The following is a 9120-nucleotide window of genomic DNA, read 5'->3' as shown; positions in this document are numbered from 1 at the left end:
CGGGGTCAGAAGGGGTAAGGGGGAGGTATCGGCGCGACTCGCGGGATGCTGTCCGAATGTTAATTTTCACGATGAAGCCATTTGTTGAACGTGAATCGACGCCGTAACGACCGCGCTACATTTCTCGAAACCCATATGAAACGATGATCGTGCAACGCCTATCGCCGCATGAATTATTATGCCATATTCGAGAATTCGCTTTGGAACAGTGCTTTGCTCACTGCGATTTTGGTTTTGCAATTAATTAAATAGGATCAACGCCCCTTTTTTCAGATGAACCCATTTTTTCGTCTTAAAAAATCGTTTGTTGTTTTCAGTCGCACCAATGATTATTGGAAACAAAAATTTTGCAACCAGCCTGGATTATTATCTGCATGTTACTTCGATACCTCACACTCTCACTCTGTTAATTGCAAAATTAATGTTCTTTTGTAAACCAAAGTAATTAAAACATTATAAACCAATGTGAGCATTCAATCGGCTATGGTATCGGGTTTCAATTATATGTACGCTGTGACAGCGCTCAGGGTGGTCCAAGAGATTAAATATTCGTCTTGGCAACATTCTAATGAGTTCCATTCATGCCAATAGACAAACGTAAGCAGAGGGCGCGACGATCGGCGAGTGAGCGGCCAGTGAGCTGCGCGTACACATGTCAACAGAGTCTTTGTTTGAGGAGAAAGGTAAACGCAATGTAAAGACATCGGCGTGTGAACGGGCCACGACCCAATCGGGCGGGACTATAGGTACCATAACGTCGCGCCCCGCACCATTACTAACTGACGGAACTAAAATAATTAATGTTTTTAGCTAAAACCCTAGAGTTTAAAAGTATCTTTTAGTTTCAATAGTATCCAAATACTCTTAGAACAGTTATCGGGATAATTCCTAGACAGTCGTATGCGTTAAAAGCGTGTTTTTCTGTTCTACCAAACACAGAGTTTAAATTTTACATATACTTATAATGTGACGCAATACCGTCTTGACGTCACCCATGAACATGTTAGGACACGAAGTAATTAAAACATAATGTATTTATTTAGCAAACGCACGTGATTCCATCATGTTAAGCATACGAAGACAATACTTATCTTCAAAAAGAAAATCATAATCTCTAAAAGGAAAATACCATTAAAACGAATGTTATCTTACAATTTATTGACAGTATTTACTTGTAACCGGCCAATAATAAAATAGGGCAAATTTAACCATTTAATAGAGATATATGATGTCGTTAGTATAATGTTAGATTTTGTTTAAAACATTTCTACAATTTTCAACTTAACCTCTCGTCAATACAATTTGCGGTGTTGGAAATTGAGTGCCAATAGCAATTGTTATTTCCGCTTGTACTAATTGAATCGAATAATTTGGCTGTTTACAATTTGGTGCATTTTGTCTTACAATGTAATAAACTGTAATTTCGTGAATGTCAAGGCGGCTAAAGCGTGAGACGAAATAGACCGTTCTCGCAGCTATAGGATTTATGAGGTCCAATTTATGAGACATTCTCTCCATTATGATATGCCAATAGATCTTTCGATATACTTTGACTAGTTTTATTACTAACATTGTTGTTTCCATGAAGTAAATTACACTTTATAATGTAATAATTAATATTGAGTGCATGAAGTATTAACCAGATTCAATCAACACAAAAGAACATATCATTTACTGATGCATTATATTAAATATTTCGTTGGTAGTGATTTTATCCATCCGTATTATTTCACAACGGATAGGAAAATTAAAAAAAGGGTTTAACCATACAAGGTGATGCTAATATCGAGCATCTGGTCTTTACAAATTCATTAATACCTTTCGTGTACAACAGGCTTAAAAGCTTAACAGGTAAATGTAAATTTTAAATCCGCTTTCAATTCTGCACATCGAAATTCCCGAAACCAATATAAAGTTCATTTCGTTATACAACTAGCCAGAATTAAACTGATGATTAGAATTTCGAACATACGCGGATGAATAGTGGTACAGAATAAATTGCTATATTTACGTTGTGGCTAATTTATATTTCGCATTTACATACAATAAAATACCTGTTGCCGCATTCACAAAGCTTCAAAAGGGAATATTAGCTGATATGTCGGGAGTGAGCTATAAAATATTCAGAGGTTCAAGGCGATCCGAGCATATTAATTCTCATATTATGTTACCTATATACTAGTTTTCGGTGACCAACGTATAGCACTAGTACACCATTTCAGTTCGCTTATATAATTTAGGAAACAATGTAGATAACAGTTACTTACAACTTTAGGCCCCATTTACACATGCGCTTTTGTAACGTGCGTTATAAAAGCGTTAAAATAGAACAAATATATTTCAATGCATGGGGTCGTACGGCAGCGCTTTTAAAACGCGAAACTTTTTAATCGCGCAGTGTTGCATTTCAAACTCTAGACGAAAGAAACAAGAGTGATTTTAAAGCGAGAGCGTCAAAAAAGCGCCCCTATAAATGCTTATGCATGAAAATGTTATTTAATTATTTGTTTTAATCACGTATATATCCTTTACGTTGTAACAAGTAACTTAGTTTTAAGTACATGAGGATAAAAAAAACCTGTCCAACCCACAAAAAACAGATCATCGACGGTTTTATGTTGTAATTTGTATGTGTTAAATCTATTAAGCTTGTGGTAATAAAGACGGACAGGTTACGCAAACACGAGACCCTCTCGGCTAGTGGACCCGACGTGTCGCTGCTTCTCAAACCTTTTCGAAAAAAAAACACCACAATAACTTAGTTTAGGCTGGTTATGTTTTTTTTATCTTACTAATGTTATATAGTTAAATGCGAAAGTTTGGATGGATGGATGGATGTTTGTAGCCTAAACGGATCTCGATTAAATTTGGCATAGATGTAGAGGACAGTCTGGAAGAACACATAAGCTACTTTCTTTTGTTTTTTTCTAATCCCTTACTAACGGAGTCGCTGCAAAGCTAGACTTAAATAGTTTTATTGTTCGATGTAGTTTTAATTAAATAGTAACAAAGAGTTACATTGGAAAATATCTTCATTCGATATATTATGTTAGTATTATAGTATAAATCATGTTAATTCACAGAACCAGATTGATCGCTATAAAATACACAAGCGCAACACAAACATCGATTATTTGTTGAATAGTTCGATGCCTGGCAATGGTACAAAAGATTATTGTTAATGTAGTAAATATTCAATATCTCCGAACATTACTTTATTGAGCTAAAATATAGTTATTTCCAAATTATCATTACGAATCTTTATTTATAGGATGTTTTTTTAAATATATCTTATTGAGTTTGAGAACACGAAGGTATAGCCATACTTATTATTTCTATATAATTAAGGGCCTTACACATGGTGCGTTGTATTGTCCCTTACTAACAGCTATGAAGTATGTGAACAAAAAACACAATGGTATCATTGTATTCGGAATGTCCGAAAAAACGTTATAATGCAACATGAGGGTAGATTATTTGTCAGATAGAGGGAACAGAAATATTGTCAGAAATCCGTTGCTCGCGTAATATTTTTAAATATTAATATTCATTAACAGATTATGTCTACATTGTAATCGTTTCTGCTAGATTATAATTGGGTTAAAATTAGTTATTAAGATGCTGTATAAATAAATTAGCATTATATTGATTTTGAGTTTTACAAGAAACGATATTACCTTTAATATCTTAATTGCCGTTAATTTAAAAGTTTATTGCATGATATAGTCAGATTTTTTTCAGTTTTTATTAAATATAGTCTCATTTTCATCAATTTGAATGAATTTCTCAACTCGACGGGTGATATACAAGAATATCGCGATAAAGTTTTTTGTACATGTTGATAATCGTCCGTATTATTAAAATCGACAAAATAAACTTGTAAAAATTATGTTTTTACAAATTATCTTTAAATTAAATAAAATGACCGAACGAGAAGCTAATTATTAATTAAATTCTGAGCTTAATGCGTTTCTAATCTGACGAAGCTTTTAAAAGATTAAAAAGTATATTACATAAAAATTGCGAATTTTATCAAGACAACGTAACCGAAATTATACCGTCCCCATACAAAACGAATAAACGAAAATGAAAACAGAATAAAAAAAATCGATATTTAAACATCGACACCCGTTTTAATATTCAGTATGACATCGCACAGATTCTTTTTTCGAGCGTCGATAACGAATTTGTAAAACAAAGTGGATTCCCTTACTACCTGTACCCTGAACAATATAAGACCGGGCTTTAGAAGTAATCGGCTCACTAAATCGAGTCGTTTTAACATGTCAGAACGAGATCTCGTAGGTGGTTTTTTTTTTCGTTTCGATTGTGAGAACGCAGTGGGTCGTCGCGATACATGTTTTGTACATTTTACGGCCACTTCATTAAGGCTACCCGAGCGGTCGTTCCGAGCACCTCTATTGACACATCAACGATTTGCAAGATCATAAAAACGTGCCGTGTTTTATGTTATCCGGTATTTGTTATCAGTAAATATTTACATATTAACAATAAGCACATGACGGTAGATATGTATGTTAATCTTAATAAGCTTTTCATTTGATAAGATTTATTCGATCAGCTGGGTACATAAGATAACCTATTTAAACGTGTAGATACCGTAATTTTGGTCGGATTACAAGAGAGTAATGTTTCACGGGTGCGACCCTTCGATCTCATACACGTTATCAATGTTGAATGTGTAACCTCTTATAGTGAAAACAGCTTAACTTAGATATTAGTTAAATAATTGATTGTCTATCAATTTGTATTGTTCTTCGGAAATACAAAACCAAAGCGTATTGGGTATTGTAACAATATGATAATTTAGATGAATACATGTTTTATTGATGCTTGAATGTAATTCGGCAAATCCGGGACAAATCGCCTCTAAATATTTCAATCCATTTTACAGGTGTAATGAATAATGAATGAATTAATAAATATTTGCAGTTGTTTTTGTGATATTTTCAATATCACATAATAGGTAATAGATAATAAACTTCTCAAATCTACTCAATGAGTTATTAAAAAACAAGAGCTTAGAGTTAAAACTCGAGAGCTTCTAAAGTATGGCATAGCTGCACGGCAGTAGCGCGGAAGACATCGACCGAAGGGCCGCGGGGCGAGGGATGCGGGGAACAGGAGCAGAGGGGGCTGCAGCCGGCGAGGCGATGGGCAAGGAGGGGGGCAGGTGAAGGCAGCGGCGCGCAACAAAGTGCCTTCCGGGAACCGCCACAATACAGGTTTGCGGCGACGTGCGATACCTTCGCAGATAGAGACCGGCCCAGGTAATGCACTCGGCCCTTTTGTCAACCGAATCGTCGCAACGAGGAACGGTACTCCGACCGCACTGACGACCCACTAGCTTAAGGTTTTTGCATCGGAAATTACAGTTTCTCGATGATGTAGTTAAGTAACAATGCATCATGTATTTATACATTCTTACTTTAGTATCCCACTACCTTTCGCACGCGACTCTGTCCGCATGATAAAAAAAAACAAATCAAGTAGCCTAAGTGTTTTTCCAGACTATGCGCTACACTACATCTATGCCAAATTTCATCGAGATCCGTTTAGCAGTTTAGGCTACAAACTCTAACAAACATCTATCTAAACTTCGCATTTATAATATCAGTAGTAGAACATTGTTAAAATAAATTATAGTTGATTTTAAATGCATATTAAAGAAGGTAATGCTTGTTAAGAAAAAATGTGTTGAATTAATAATAGTAAATTTTCTGAGAAATCATTCGAATTGTGCCAATGCATTGAAAATGAATTAGTGATAAATGTTATTCAAAATTTAAGTGTTTGTTTAAAGGGTTTTTAATTGTTGAGACAAGGTGAAATTTGACAAAACAAAGATTGTGTTTAAATTGTTTATTCTATAAAGCCACGTCTAGACAAATCAAACGGTGAAAAGTTGTGTAAAAGTAAAAGTGAAGTAATAAAATAAAATTCTCGGGCGGGGCAACAACTCGTTACCGCGTAGCATAAGCCCAACAGATTTATGGCAGCCGGCCTCTTAACTCTCACTGCTGCATATCATTTCCTATTACAAAAGTAAATTTTTACTCTTAGTACAAGTCTAGTATAATATATAAATCCTATCAGATTATTAAAATACGCAATGATTAAAAACTACAGATTTTTTGTTTTAAAGCTTGGCTTAGTATGTACAGTTTTACGATGTCATAAATAATTCGCTGTGTTTACATTGCACAATGAATAATCATGTATGTTCATGTTCTATTGAGCATTTTAATATGGTATCAGCTATTCCGTTACACGTTCTAAATGACTATACAACGAGGTAAAACCAACACGTGTTGCCAACATAAATATACATTTATCATGGATTAAAAGTGACACGCGAACTTGCAACACTCAGCTGGGATGCAGTCAGCTTCCGCACTAAATTATTCTAGATCTTAATAGTTTTCTACATAAATCACATATGAACATTGAATGACATTATACATGAAGACATATCATTTTATAGGACAACACGAATACAAAACAAAGTTATTTTTTTAATATTACGATTCTTTCAAGATTTAAAGCATTTAGATTTTAAAAACGATCGATAAGAATAATCGCAATGGGTCATGGCACAAAATTGTAATTGAGTGTTTAAAATCTACAGTTGAGTACTATTCTTAATAAATATAAACTTACGTTCATCTAAAATAAGTCACATCACTGGTACCCATATATACTGTAACTGAAAATGCAGTATTAAACGTGACAGAGATTTTTTAATTTATTTTAACAGTCTGCTCTACAATTAGTGACAAACGAAAATTGAGAACGGTGCCGTAAAAGCGTGAAGCGGATAAGAGACAATTACCGGCTTCTAGGAAAAGTGTGAGGTAAATAAAGAGTACACGTGCCCAGTCATTATTAAGGCGAAATAGCACTGACGTACAATACACGGTACTGAACTGGCCCACGCATCCACGCAGCCGGTGGTCGTGTTCAAAAACACTTGCCACTGGCAACAATTGTTTAACTAATTTAAAAAGTATTATTTTTTATACATTTTCCTCATACGAACATTCATATTAACTAACCTCGAATTAAATAAATGTGGTTAGGTAAAATAATTCTTATTCTCCTTTTACAAAAACTATTTGTAATAGAAAAAATGTATGGAAAACCTACACAATGTTATATATTAATGGAACAGCCTTAAGGTAAACAGAAAACACGAGTGTTATTGACATATATCTTTTCCACCTTCCATACGCCTACTCGCCTACGAAGCCTTGTTATTATTTGCTTCAGTAAATAAGAGCTAAATAACAACCCATAATTACCTCACGAAATGCTAAAAAGGGCAGATGTGTGGTAAAAAAAATACACAAAGAACATACAATTGTAAAGACGTACTGTCGAGATGGAATCGAGGAAACTTAAAATTACCATCACGAGAGAATTGGAATTCAAAGGTTTTAAAGTAATAAAAGTATGGACTTGTAACTTATTCTTATTCAATCTACATGAAGAGCTACATACGGGATTTAGAGGATACAGTGTATGACATTCTCAGACCACTGACCTATTAAGCACGACCACAGACATTATAAAAACAACTCCGCATATAATTGAGGATTTCAACCTAAAGTTGCACTTCAACGGTCAGTGTTACACAATTAAGTCTCAGAGTAATGACAACCTGTCGTATTTGTGACACTGTGAACTCATTTCAAACGAAACCGGCACATACTCCGGCCCTGGTTCCCGGGGTCATGCAAATTAAGAAGCACGAAGTTATAAACACGTCGCAACGCTAACTACTTCTCGGAACCTTGTGAAGTGCGTGATGATTTTATACTTTGCAATTTAGCAAGTTAAAACAAGTGGATAATGATATAACCCACCACGGCCCGCCGGCGAACGCCTTACAAGCTTCATATCGCAAACGTTCTGAGTCACGCAAATAAATCCACTCGTCACACGTCACTTACCTATATCAATTTTGAAGCTGCTCTCATCATAAACACAAACAGCCTTACAAATAAACGCGGTATAAAGTTAAACTTAGGAATAAACTGGGTATAAGCTGTTTTTACCGCGTTTATTTGTAAGGCTGTAAATGTTCTTATAAGTAGAATTTTAGAGCTAACAACGCACAGATGGTTCAGGATCTTATTAGATTTGTAATTTCATTTTCCTTCCCTTGGATTCATAGTTTTGTTATGTTTCAATTAAAACTCTGGTAATTAAAACAAAACTATCAATAAAGTTGGACCGAATGTAAAGTTAAAGTGTAAAAATCCGTGTAAGATTTTCATACTTATATTATTATAATGTACCTTGATATGTTGGCCGTTTTAATTTGCCCTTTGTACCTCTTGCCATTTAATCACTGACTCACAAACATACTAAACAAGTTTTTATATCATGTTAGCAAATCGATGTCTATCAATAAAACAAAGATTCAATAAAGTATTAATTTGATAAAACTCAAATTATCTTTTCATTCAAATACTTGTGGCCCGCGGTTTTGAATGATCCAAGCAACGAGTATTATATATCAAATGAATATAATTCAATCGCTATTGTATTTAAAAGGTAAACACTAATTACTTTACTTATAATTAATAAAAATTCTTGTTATTATGCACTGCATAATTGCAAAGATGAATAATAAAACTACGTAACTTTTCTTACTAATCAAATTATTGTAAGTACTAGTCATAAAAATACATATAAATGTAAAGAAAAAACGAGTTTCCTGCTTTGCGTACGTATATAGGAATTTCTACGAAGTAATATTCATTTGAAAACATAATTCGTTCACCATACAGTCCTAGAATTTAGTATAATTTTCATCAAAGACGAGAAGATTAGAAAGTACATTTAGGATCTGCGACGGAAACTTTCTACAGAAGTTTACGGTAAGATTAGGCTACGTACAGAGTGAATTTTAAAGATACCTATTCGCACTACGATCTTGATTAAATGTAGTGAAATACGATACCAATATTTGAACATTACATACTAAGAGCCATATCGATGTAGTTCGAACAAACAATTGGTTTCACATGAATTTCCCTACATGAAGCAGCAGTACGCCTTGCGATTAAATTCAATAAACAAACGTAGGTATAT

The 9120-nt window shown here is 34.2% G+C and overlaps 1 protein-coding gene across 2 annotated transcripts in view; it reads right to left on the bottom strand.

Annotated features, from left to right (window-relative positions):
* LOC106108033 (fibroblast growth factor receptor 3-like) overlaps positions 1-9120 on the bottom strand; it is a 35914-nt gene that overhangs the window by 17418 nt on the left and 9376 nt on the right. The gene's annotated exons all lie outside the window — the stretch shown is intronic.

Source organism: Papilio polytes, unplaced genomic scaffold (assembly GCF_000836215.1).
Source record: "Papilio polytes unplaced genomic scaffold, Ppol_1.0 DF821845.1, whole genome shotgun sequence".
Classification (NCBI taxonomy): domain Eukaryota; kingdom Metazoa; phylum Arthropoda; class Insecta; order Lepidoptera; family Papilionidae; genus Papilio; species Papilio polytes.
The sequence above is the reverse complement of the archived record's forward strand: the minus strand, read 5'-3'. Positions and strand labels throughout refer to the sequence as shown.